Source organism: Acanthopagrus latus, chromosome 10, assembly GCF_904848185.1.
Source record: "Acanthopagrus latus isolate v.2019 chromosome 10, fAcaLat1.1, whole genome shotgun sequence".
Taxonomy (NCBI): domain Eukaryota; kingdom Metazoa; phylum Chordata; class Actinopteri; order Spariformes; family Sparidae; genus Acanthopagrus; species Acanthopagrus latus.
Window position 1 is genome coordinate 10,357,988 of NC_051048.1, and position 13,809 is coordinate 10,371,796.

Genomic DNA, 13,809 nt, shown 5'->3' on the forward strand with positions numbered 1-13,809 from the left:
GCTGCGTTCGCCACTAATTACTTGGAGATGTGAACAAACGGAAACCACAGAACAACAGCCGTGACTGCCGGGGCCGGTGACCTCATGAGTTATTTACAGAGGCTCACCACGTCATCCTGATGCTTTTTTTTTTTTTTTTTCCACAATGTTGCCTTAAATAAACAGATGCATGAAGGCAAACCTTTCTTCTGTGTCCTGGTGTACCCCCCCCCCCACACACACACACACAGCCCCCTGAGGATTTGGTACATTCCACATGAGGCTGTCAATGGAAATCTGGCTCCTACCGCCCACCCGGTTCTCTGCGGGGGCTTCGGGAACATGGGAATAAACTGTTGCCAAGACAACAAACAACATCACTCACACACACACACACACACACACACACACACACACACACACATACACTGAAAACATCCACTCGCTAACCATCAGATGTTAGTCAAAAACACGGAAACTGCAGGTTGCTCTATCAGACCACGTGACAGACAGTCCTGTCGTTTGCAGCTTTCTCTAACTTCAGGGAACATATGATGACACGGCAGGGGGGATACAAGTGGTGTCTGCCTCGATATCTGACTGTATCTGTCTGAGGACGGACTGACACTAATGTTATAAATGAGGCTTCCTGTGGACCTAAGCATATTACGCTATTTTACAGCCACCCACTCCCCAGACGGCAGGTATTTTCTGCTGAGTGGACTCAGTGAGCTGAGTGCTTGTCATGGTTTCTCAGTCCAGCTTTATTTTCTAAAATATAAAAAAGAAAAAGAAAGAATATAAACTTAATATTTGCTGCCATGTTCAGACATTTGTTGTTGGATAACAGCTTATGCTAAAAAATGACGACTAATTCAAACTCATTATGGATAGTTTAACCATTTACAGTAGACCAATATAAACTCTGGCAAGGGCAAGATTTGATTAATTCAGTTAAATGTATAATATATAATATAAATGCTTAAGAAAAATGGTGTATGCAATCTGAAAAGTGTGTATGTGTTGTGCCATTTTGGTTGTGATTTTCCTCCCTTTTAACACGCACCTGTCAGTACATAAACAGTGGTCTACATATTGCGTATATCATACCATGCTAAGTTATTAGCTGCTGATCCTTGATGCCTGACTATATATGGGTGTGTTGACTCCTCACTCCTCGTAGGCGCATGTTATTTCAAAACGAATCAAGTCTGTCAGTTTAGGTTTAGGCACAGATGAAACGGCCCTGGAGGATACAGCTGCAAGACGCCCCTGTTGGAGGACTTCCAGACTTTGCGTGTTTGTGTGTGCATGCTTACCTGTGTGTGTGTGTGTGTGTGTGTGTGTGTGTGTGTGTATGTGTGTGTCTGTATGAGAGAGACAAGAAAAGAGCATTCCAGCAGTTTGCTCAAGCGTTTAAATATTGACCTCATTTAATAACATGGCCTTTTTTCTGGACTGTCTTGCAGATACTATTGTAAAAATGAGTTAGTAGTTAGATTTAGTGATCCAACAGCTACAGTGGCAGGTGGACAAGAGAGGTTTTTATTTTTAACCCTGCCGTGAGACTTGATTACGGGACCATTGGTCAGACCCCGAAGGCATCACAGGCAGGTTTTGTCGTGTCACATCTGACAGCAGCAGACGGTTTATGGGAATGAAAAGAGGAAGTGAATCAAGGGGTCAGAGATAGTCACACTTCCTGACTCTCCAACAGACACGCAGATAAAGGTGATCTTATTTGTTTTGAGCATTCTTTTTGAACAATGGCATGTTTGGAAAGACATTTTAAAAGAGATTTCATAGAATTGCAGCCATGTGGTGTTTATTGTTAATGTCGAGGGGGCTCCAGGCCGTCATCATGTCATTAGTGCATGTTTTGACCGAGTTATTTGGCTGCTTTCCTTGTTTCGCATTACCTATGCCTATTTATTTTATCATAATTGCTTAGTAGCTCACAGGACCTTCAAGAAAGACAAAGCCATAGCCTATTAAAATTGTTTAATCCTTTTCTTTTTTTTTCTCTGACCCATTTAATCATACTCACTATGCTATTTACTCGTTCACCTCTTATTACCACTATTAATTGTTATTTACTTCATTCTATCTGATTTTATTATTATCATCTTTTTTTTTCTTTTTTTTTTACAATTATTTATATTTTTTCTGTCTTTTTTAAAATGTATTTATCTACTCCTTTCTGTTCCTGATTTGCCCTGCTTTCGCTTGTTTTAGTCCATGGGTTGAATATCTCTTCCATAATATTTGTATGTAATTTATATATTTATTTATATAATATGAGATGTTTGTAACTGTCATCTGATCTGTCACTGCTTTAAAAGGAAACAATGAAAAGAAGAGATAAATTGTAAATCTGTTGACTGATATCGATGCAACAGAAGTTTGTAATTGTTGCTCAGCTACCACCAAGCTTACATGAACGAATCTCCAGAACACAGTCACCATGGAAAGTGGTCCTAAGGCAGGACAGGAAGTAAAAGTGGGGGCTGTGTTGTTGATGACAACTCACAAGACAGTAGGGGAGAAGCTGCTGAATGTGTCATCTTACACTAAAAGAACACCCATTCCTGATAAGCAACCGACAATTTCCATGACCGAGACCATGACCTGTGCCCAGTGTGGCATTATTCATGCTGGTGAGTAAACCCTGACAGCCATTGATGTGGCAAGATTTTCCGATGAAAGCAGCTGAAATCAAATCCAATTAAAATCCTCTTTTCTCAAAAACAAAACTAAATTTTAACCCCAACTCAACTTGTAGCATCCGAACACACTTCGAGGCCCGCGTGCTCTTTAATTGCTATTCAGTCTTCCCACCGGGATGGGGTTTGCCTGCAAAAACTGAATGCAGCATGACGGGCGCAAACGAAGCGGGTCTGCCATCACCTAACCAAAAAAGGGACGAGGGATCATTTTGCCAGGTCACTATCCCCAGGTAACTGTTGACGCTAGACTGGAGCAGGATACACAGGAATAACTGCAGAAACTCTATACTCCGAATAAAAAAAAAGAAAGAAAGAAAGAAAAAGAAGCCCTCTGATGGGGAAAACGAGTGAAAGGATGGGCCAGAGTGCTCTGGTGTTGTGTCAAAGTCTGTTACCCCACTGATATGAGTTTCTCAAGACATTCAAAACCAGCATTCTTTCTACAAGATCAGTAAGTAATAAAACCTGCTTTCTCATTAACACAACTGGGCGTTTTACTCTGTACCTTTAGTGCAGATTTTTTGCATACTAGACACTTTGGCGACTGGTAAGACAGAGATAGAAACAAAAATTATTGTTTCCACTTTTTGTCAGGGTTGTACAGGGTCTTTAATAAAATCTCATCATTCAGTACTTAAGGGAAAGGTACTAAGACGAGCTCTGCCGGTTCTATTCTGTACTACCATGACAATAAATTAAAATCTGTCATCAGTTGTAGATGTGACATTACTCTGCAAAACTTGTAACATTTCTTCTATAAGCAAATCTACATTGTATTGGTTGTCAGCATTTAAAACAGTGTATTTGTCCCTGGTCATGGAGGAACCTTTCAATACCACGTTTAAATCCTTGCGCAGTTGAGAGGCTTAAAGGAAGGTATATCTCTGGGGGATGTTCGCCAGAACGCCAACTGAGGAACGAGAGCTTTAGTCGTTCGGGCCAACGTCTGAGAACCGCTTGCAGATGTGCTTGGCACCTAGACAAGCTGCTAGGGCAGCAACAAAGATGAGCTTAAGAATCTATGCTGACAGGAAATGAGGCACAGACAGAGAGCTGTGATTTTTACTGAGATGCTACAGTAACTAAATGGATCACTGATGAGAAATACCTCTTCTTTATATCTATTGCAAATACAAATTACATTGACAGTATATTTTTATTTCAAAGGGCATTTCATTGGTTTGGACTTAATTTAGATACGTATTGGGCGTTTGCATCTTCTTAACAATCAATGTTAACAACAACATGAAATCTGTGGTACATAAAGTACTCTCAAAAACGTCCTCTTTCTTTCTTCTTCATTACATTTGTGCTCCTATTCTAGTTCAATTTCTAGTTCAGTTTTCCTTTTATGTGTTGGCACTCGTTACCTCTCATCCCCTTATGAGTGATTTAAACTCTAAACTCAAATCCTTACCACAAATCCTGGCTCTGGCTGTGTGTGTACGGCATCTGCGGCGATAAACCATAAAGGAGGAGTACAAAGCGAATGAGTGGAAAGCTCCACTGCTGCTGGCCCGTGTTTACCTGCATGTGGTTGAGGTGACTAAGTGGGTGGGGCTACGGAAACCAGACCAAATGTACAGACAGACGATCGGTACACTGCATTCATGGATACACATGCACGGGCGAAACACCTAGACGTGCGCAGTTACGTAACTTGGCCAGTTTCTGCTGACCCGCCAAAAAAAAACAAAACAAAACAAAAAAACCAAAACACCACACATAAAGTCTCTGGAAAACTTCGCACAGCTGTCTTCCAACAGTGAAACGAGCATAAATCCAGATAAGCGCTGCAGCTATTTCACAGATAAAACGCACTGGATACTTGGCCTCCTGGCACCAGACTGGACTTGCCCTGGATCTAGCCTGCTCCACTTGTACTAGTGCTAAGCACATTTGAAAGCACGCAACCCTTTTAAAAGTTTCATTCACATAATTTCGCTGCATTTGATCTATTTCAGGCCGCACAGAGATTTTCAGGAACTTTCCCTGAACTCTGGACTGTGTCTTCTATGCTGGCAGAGGCTTAGACTGCCTGGAGGCTCCCCACAATGCACTGAGCCTCACTTTCTTCCTCTCTATCTGGACACATTCATGTCTCACTAATGCATGTTACTAATTTGGCCTTCCTTGGAGTCTTCTGCTTTCTCATCTTGCAGGTTCCTATGGGTTGAGGTTGGCCCCGCTGCTCTTTTCCCTGCTCAACTCCTATTTATCATTACCACCATCTTCATTTCCTTCATTTCATCTAAACCCAACAAGAAGCTGGCCCTTTTTTTTCTAACCCAGCGCTCATTTTTGGCGATTGGCACTTAACCTTTAACAAACTGCAACCGTAACCTCATCAGGGGAATCTTAACTAGTCTGTGATTAAAAGTCATTGAAAGTTTGAGTTTTCCCCGAAGGCCATGGCTGTTGTGCATCAGCGCTTCACCAGGAAACCCACAGGAAGTTGCTGCAAATTCACCGTGCGCAGTCAGATCTGCCCCAAATTGCACACATTTGGCTGGAGCCCGGGCCTGAGCGCATTCTCATTCCGATATGCTGTTACAGTCGTGGTGCCCCTTACTGGCAGCACTCTGTTGATGAGTGCTCCTCATCGTGATAACACTTAAGACTTTGATGATGCCGCTAGTTTTTACTGAAGGGGCCATGATGGATCAGCGAAGGCTGCTGTGGCGCCATGAAACTCCGCTGTACATAGTCGAACCAAGGACGTTATATGAAAAATCTGGACACAGATTTTGAGAGGGCAATCTTACACCTTTGCGTGGTCACGGCAGTGCGGCGAATATCCCAACAGTTGCTCCTCATGAAAAAGGAAGTTGCTGTAACTATGCTGTACGTGTTGGAATCTGCCCCAAATTTAACCCCGCCCCGGCCAGCACGGTGAAGGTCAGTGATTCACCATCAACCAGGAAATTCCACCATATGAGATCCAATCTGCATTCAAACACGCTTAAGATGCTATTTCGTGGCCATTGTGGGTTTTCGTTGAAGGGCCTGTCCCTGATGGCGCCAGGAAGGTCAGTGATTCACCCTAAAACAGGAAGTAATTTCACTAAACATGGTGGAATCTGCACCAAAATGTACCAAATCCACCAGTCAAACCATTAAGGCCTTAATGGTGGTATATGGAGAAGATTCGGAGTTCTCACTGGACACCGTAAGCTGTTAGAACTTCCATGTAAACTCTCCAATGTTAGATCATAGTCCTACCCCAAAACACATCTACCTACCAAGTAGGAGGATTAGACATTGCCCCACCTACTGGCAACAGGAAGTAAGCCTTCGTCTGACAATCATTATCACTAGTTCATGCAATCCATCGCTGACATGCGCAAATCTAATGTGCAATTACTCGAACGTCTCTGGTGCCATTGATCCCCCGTCGTGCAGTGTCCGAAACACATGGTAACGACGCCTGTCAAGCGGTCGAAGTCTGTCAACAATCTTAAGAAAATACAAAAACAATATATACATATATGCAGTTTTTCACGCCACTATGGCCGAGTGCTTGCTCGTGGGAGAAACGTTAGGTCTCGATTGTTGCGGCTTTTGCGTGCGTATCAAGATCAGATTTACCTCCATCTTGCCACTTCCTGCCTACTTGGAAAAGTAGAGTGATTCACTGTTTGTTTTGACCATTTTCACCACCTGCATGGGCCCATGAGTCATTGCTTGTGACTGTGTCTCCAACAACCTTGATAAGACTGTCTTGGGAAAAAAAAACAAAAAAAAAACACAAATATGTGTCTGAGCAAGAAGACAAAACAAATAGATACAAGAGGGCAGTCTGAAGTCTGGTGCCCTTCAACGCTGATGCTTGAAGTGGATGCACTGGAGAATATTTGCAGAGTCTTGACGCATTACATCCACTTGTATTTTGAATCCACGTTTGGACCTGAATTCTGTCTCTTCCATTGCATGAATACTGCTGTGCTCCTTAGGGGGAAATGGTGGAGGAAGAAAATAGATGGGTGGAAAAGACTGAAGCTTTTGTACTTTCCCAAGAAACTCCTGGGAAACGTTTCGCAACCTCTGCAGTGACTCGTCTCACGGTCAAAACGAAAAGTTGCAACGTTAACAGCTTTGCCCGGGCAGTAAAGCCGCGGCTAGTAGTATATTCCCTCTCTGATGGGCGGTGCTTGAGGATGTTGTTTAGAGCCGGTTCTTGTGGTAACATTCACGGAGAAGTGCTGTTAACCGGAAGCTCAACCTATTATTTAGACTGCAGCGCCGCCTGATGCTGACGACTTGGGAGGTCCTCTGTGCTTTTGACTCAATCTTTATTTCATTATCTTTTTTTTGTGTTATGAAGTATCATTCTGTCACTAAAATAAATGTGTGTTGGTCACAACCTCTATTGGCAAGAGAATTATATACAATTTGTCAGTAGCCTGCAAATATTACAGATACACAGACAGCTTAGGATGTGAATAGAACTGTTATATAATTTGTATAAGCATTATGATGATTCATGTTTTCTTACCAAACGGGATGACTCATTTAGGAAAACAAACTTTCTGGTGGCCTCGGGGACTCCCTCCCTCTCCCTGCTGCTTCTTACTTGTGTTGCCTGTGAGAGGCGATGGACTGTAACTGCAGCACATCTGGGACTTGTTCTAGAACTTGACATATATATGTATGTTTTTTTTTTTTTTTAACATCTGACTCATTTTCCTTTTCTGCTGTGTGTTGCTCACATGAACTGAGAAGGGGGGGGGGCAGGCGATGGCGAGAAAGCCAGCGGTGTTTCCTCGGAAATAGCACTGCATAGGGAAAATTGGGACTGGGATTCTATGAATGAATGGAGCTCTCTGACGTTTCACCGTACACAGTTTTTCCACGTCATTCCAGGGGAGAGCGAGCGTGCACAGGTTTAACACATACCCTACAACCAGCAGGACATGTAGACAGAATAATTGCCCCGTTTATTAAAAGAGCCCTGTTTGCTCTCTGTTGCCGTCACACAGCTCTCTTTTTACGCTTTCACACTTAACGGGAAGCGTGCAGTGCCGACGGGGCCAAACCTCAAATTGAGCAAGTGGAAGAATGTGCTCAGGGTCGAGCCTTGACTTGCACTGACAGCGGTGACAAATTGAAACGCAGAGGTAGATGGGAAATACGGCAGACGAAAGTTGGCTGAGGTTGAAGGGGCATGTTTGTCATGGTGCTGTGAGTGGTGAATCACTTAAGGGAGGAGTGTGTGACTCTTTGCTCTTGTAAATTTCTTATATTTAAAAGACACGCAAAGACGCCTAGATCAAGTTCAGGTAACATTCAAAATTCAAGTTAGGCGCAGTTAGGTTGTTTCTTTTGAATTGTAAAATGCCCCTGAATTCCAAGAAAAATAAAGACGACATCACTCCGAAGGCCTCAACGGCGAGCTTTAGCCCTGTCCGACAGCTTGGGCCTGTCAGAGCCTCTGGCTTCTGCAGTTGCTTAGTCTGTTGTCTAATCGTGTCCGTTTATGTAACACTGTAATGAGGAACAGTCATCTGGAGCTCTGAGATGGAGATCAGACAGTCTGGGGAGAAAAGGAGTGACAAAAGAGATGGGAAATAAAAAAAAAATAAAAATTAAAAAAAAGGCCCGGGTTTGCTTTGAAGGCTGAAGTGAAACACCCAAACAAGGGAATAGTTTTGGGGTGACCGCTGCTCATCTCAAGGCTTTCAACTTAACTCCACTTATATGACTTGCCTAAAACGATGACGACACAATCACCACAATCACCTACAACTATACGCAAATATTAGGTACTGATTATGTTTTGGTTTCATGACAGTTAAGACAGATTTGGATAGAAAAATATTTTACTGTAACACTGTTACGCTACGCTGTAGGTCAGTAATCTTTCAATGTTTGGTTGATGTGACTAAATTTAGCATGCAATGTTTGACAAAAGTGTTCTTCACCCCGTACCACCTCAGAAAGCATTAGGCTGTCTAATTACCCGAACCACCACAGCCTAATGTGGGGAGGTAGGAGAGGCATTGCCCTCTCTAGTGGCTGAAAAATGTCACTACGTTAAGTCTAGAATGAGTCCAACAACAGCAAAAAAATAAAAATAAAAATGAAAAAAATAAAAATGTAGATACAAAATAGTTTCTTTTGTGAAACCAAAAGCAGTGATCAGTGAATGAGCGTGCCAATTTGAGTTTTAAATTTGAAGTGTAGGAGCATTAAATGGTTTAAAAGCCCAACAGTGTAATATAGGCCTAAACAGACATTTCAATTTTAATGGCATAAGGCCTGGTCTGGAATGCTTTAACTGTCTTTCTGTTACTGTAGCCTTTATGTTACACACCATGCAGTAATAATAATAATAATAATAATAATAATAATAATAATAATAATAATAATAATGTATCATAATAGGAAATACCCACTAAACTTGCATACTCCAGAGTACAACATGAACAAGTGCAAATGAATTATACTTCATGCACGCACCAATAATGATAATGCCACAAAAATGACAACAGTAAATAGTCATTTTCAAAATCTGTATGGAAAAACTGTTCCAAAGAAATAAAGTATTCTAAAACCCAAACCGTGCAGTATTTTTGTGTTATAAAGTGACTGACTTTAACCTATTTCAATGTCCAAACAACATTTCGGGAGTTCCATTGCATACCACTAGAGGGAGTATGCGTACCATAAATGGAGCCACGGCTGGGCTGACGTTAACATTTTGCTCAGTGTTACAACATTATCTCAGGATGGAAAGTCTGATTGATTTTATATTTAATGAAACTGGAACTACCCTGCAGATGACGGCATTGTAGGTTTTTACCTTTAGGTTACTCAATTTCTCATACTGCTGATGTGATTTTGATGTAACTCAGTGGACAAGTCCGTATGTTTGTTTGTTTTTTTTTTTTTTAATTTTCTTTATTAATTTTAATATTCTTCTGTTTATTATCAAACTTTAATGCGAAATGGAATATTTCAAAACATATATTACTATATTGTAAATCCCATTTCGCAGCCATCTGAGTCACCTTCTTCAACTTTCTGCGTGCTGCTTCTTAGCGACACTGTGAGGTACTTTAAAACTAAGAACTTCTACAGTGAAACCAATACAAGTTGGACTGGAGTGATTTTTTAAAAAATCATTTCAACAATTTCAAATAGCGAACGAAGATTATTTCTATGTATATAAAGTGTTACAGCGTGACATAGGCAACATGGCGCCGTGGCTTAGTTGGTTAAAGCGCCTGTCTAGTAAACAGGAGATCCTGGGTTCGAATCCCAGCGGTGCCTTTTCGTTTTTTCTCAAGAGTAATGCAGCAAATTTGCGGTTCTCAAGCTATTGAAAGCGTAAACTGCTGTGTATTTAACGATGACACGTGACAGCGGACTTACAATTGAAATGAGGACGATAAAAGTCAAACAACGAATTTAAAAATCAATGTCCCAGTTTACTTCCGGGGCTGTTCAGAAAGTATCTCCGCTAACCGAATCACCATGACAAATGAAAAGATTTAAAAGAAGAAGGAAAAAAAACCATAAAAACGCTGCGAGCAGGGTTCGAACCTGCGCGGGAAGATCCCATTGGATTTCAAGTCCAACGCCTTAACCACTCGGCCATCGCAGCCTGATTCATATAGGGACGTTCGCTTCTACTATGAACTGAACCCACATAAGTTGAGCGACTTGACCCTAGTTTGGACCTCTGCTTCCTACGAAAAAATAGATTTTTCTGCCTCGATAATATTTATTAGTGCAAACATATAATTTAAAAGTATAATAATATATTCAATGAAAACACCTGTGCCAAATGTGGAACAATGAGTTTTAAAGTTTCTAAAGACTGGCTTCACTCCTCCATATGCCTGACAGTGGTTTGGTCCACTGCCAATCAACAGGCACCTCACACACCTGTCTCAAACCCAGATACCACCCATAGGACAGCAGAGGTAACGGTGTTCTTTTTTTTTTTTAGCATGGGGATTTCTTTTAGATGTAATGAAACAGCTATCCCACAACCAGCAAAATTCAAGGTAATTTTTGCACAACAAAATGTAATTTTACAGGCTCCTGTAGGATATACAAACACAGGACAGGCATAACATTATGACCACCTGCCTAATATGGTGACGGTTCCCCTTGTGCAGCCAAAACAGCTCTGATCTGTCAAGACATGGACTTAGGACCTCTGAGGGTGTCCTGTGATGTCTGGCACCAGGGCGTTTTATAGTGGATGCCCTAGGTCCCGTATGTTGGGGGGTGGGGCCTCCATGGATCAGACCTGCTCCAGCGTGTCCTACAGTTGCTCTGTCAGATTGGGATCTGGGGAATTTGGAGACCCGGCCACCACCTTGGGCCCTTTACTGTGTTCCTCAGGCTGTTCCTGAGCCGGTGTTTGTGGTGTGTCAGGGAGCATTGCCCTGCTGGGGGACCACTGCCATCGAGTAGTGTTGTTGTGATGAGCGGGTGTACATGGTCCACAACGGTCTTTGGATGGGTGATTTGTGTCAAGTGGCATCCACATGAATGCCAGCACCCAAGGTTTCCCAGCAGAACATCACATTGTGATGAGATGATCAATGTTATTCACGCCACCTGTCAATTTGGTGCCCTAGGCAAGATCTTAGCGGGCGCCCCCTTGCATCGCAGCCAGTTTCACAGTCAGTTGTCATACACTCACACAGAAACTGCATGTATGTATTCAAGATTTTATTTCTTTTAAGTCAAAAATATCACACCAAATAAAAACTGAATAAAGACTTAAGTGATAAAAAATACAATATGAATAAGGCATAACGGGAAGTGTGTTAGAATATTCTAGGCTTAGGAAGGGAGTCAATTTACAGTTTTAGTATATTATTCATCTAATGATGTGCAGATTGCAGTTATACCAACAGGATCACAAGTGGATCAGGTGGCCTGGTCTGAAAAGGTACCATTCTGATTAAGAGCAGATAGGATGCTGACGTGTAAGACAGTAATTCTTCTCCTAATGAGGAAAATATTAATTGCGTGACCTGCGGCGATCCTTCCTTCTTTCTACATAATCACGCTTGCACAATGACTGCAGAGGAGTTTCCTCTGTATCTTTATGAGACTTCCACACATGCACGCACATGATTGACTCACGTTGATGATATCTTTTTTATGACTTAAGTCAAGACACCACCCATAGAACAGCAGAGGTTAAAGTTCAGTATTAATCTGTTTTTTTGTTTTTTGTTTTTTTTTTTAATGCTGCTCTCACAAACAAAAACAAGACTGTTTGTTTTTAGTGAGTTTACTAATTAAAATGATGCTCAGTATTATTTGAATTTCATTTTTAGCTTGACATTGTATTAAAAGTAATAAAACAGCTTTCCTTCAAGATTTAAAGTTCAGGGTGATTCATTTGTAATTTAACTACAAAGGGTTGCGTGACAAAATGAGGTTTGTAAATTCCTTCATGCTATGAAACCACATTTGCGTTGGGGTCAGTGACAGGTCTCTGATTTCCTGTTGCTTGACCAGCCTGAGTCGCATTTCACCATTTCATTTCCTCGTGGAACGTAGCCGGGAGCATCCTTAGATCCGAGATGGATTAGCATGGATCCTTTTCTGGAATCCTCCCTGGGACAATCTGGCTTTTGATTGTCAAAAGATGCCAAGAGCTGTGATCATCTCAAGGTCCACTGCTCTCAGACCAAAGCCTACATATTCTTCTGCAGTGCTGATGAATGCATTTCTGCAAAATGCGTTTCAGTGATAAAGTCAAAAAAAGAAAACTGTTAAAAAAAGAGAACATTTAGGAAAAAGGTCCTACAAGCCGCTGCATCGGCATGTGCTACGGTTGCCATAGCAATATATGTTTGTCTACTGTAATCTATAAAATCCATGTGTCAATCGAAAGCATTTTGCACTAATTCCTGTTCAAACATAATGAATGAATGACTTCTTGCCATGCGTCACACCCATGCGACTTAAAGAAAGTCAAACCTTCAGGACTGATCAGAACAGAAAGATAAAGAACATTCCTGCAGCGTGGCACACAGAGAAGCTCTTTATAGACATCCCACACTAAATCTGAATCAGAAATTCATTATGGATCCCCGTGGGGGAAATTGTGGAAATTGCTGGCAGCATCCTTTTGAGTCCCCAGTCTGGATCACCAAATGGGCAAAGCAGATAAGTGCCCCTGTCCCTAAAGGTCCCACATAATTTGTTTCATTTCAATTCAGTGCAATCACATAAATTTAACGCCCGACAACACATTAATAAAATTGTTCAGTTAGATACTTCCATTTTATTTTCCTCATGTGACATGAAGGCATCAGCTGCTTTAAAACAAACCAGGTCTTTGTGCCCGGACACACCAAACCGACATCAAAGAAATAGCTGTGACTCAGGCCAACTTTTGCGTCCCCTGTGTCCTGGCCTAAAAAGCCACACTTGAACACACCGCAAAGACCACAGCCGACAGTCAGCTCGCTCGCATGTTCCCGAGTGGAGTGAGAGGACGTACCTCTCCATACCACCAGTTGGTTTTGTCATTTTAAAAAAGGGAAATAAGGAGGCTCAGGACAGCGGATACACAAGCTTGCCATGATGAAGTAGCCATTTGTCACGTAACATCCATCTCTAATCTTGGAAATGGCACTGGCAAAGAAGCAGAAGAGAAAAATCACAAACCACCAAAATTCTATGTACATGGGTACCAGTGATTGTCTGGGCTTTTTTAATCAAACATTACCGAATTTCAATTTATCCATCCATTATTGTCTAGCTATAGTATAAAAGGACACCCTCCACATTTTTATATGTCACTGGATGGTATAAATGTGTTTGTCATTTAATTCCGCTTGTATTATCTTCAAAATGAATTATCCATCAACTAGTCATATGTTTGCATGTCTCAATGCTTTTCCGTTAATGGTTAACGCTTTACGCTTTACGAGGTGTAACTTGAAATCATAAGATGAAGGTGAAGTTATGAAAAATTTCTATTAATCAGTTAACAACTGATTTGTATGTGCATACCTCTACCTACTACACCTTCTCTGTCTTTTCAGGAGCACAGAAAGTCTATAATTGAGGTTCTCAAGATGTTGCAGCTCTGCCATGGCGCCTGTCCTGTCCATGAGAAGTA

At 41.6% G+C, this 13,809-nt stretch overlaps 2 non-coding genes across 2 annotated transcripts; one reads left to right on the plus strand and one right to left on the minus strand.

Annotated features, from left to right (window-relative positions):
- The first annotated feature begins 9,903 nt into the window (after positions 1 to 9,903).
- On the plus strand, positions 9,904 to 9,977 carry trnat-agu. The gene has a single exon. It is a non-coding gene; the product is annotated as a tRNA-Thr (tRNA).
- A 252-nt stretch (positions 9,978 to 10,229) lies between these two features.
- Positions 10,230 to 10,311, minus strand: trnas-uga. Its single transcript has one exon. It is a non-coding gene; the product is annotated as a tRNA-Ser (tRNA).
- Positions 10,312 to 13,809: the final 3,498 nt, after the last annotated feature.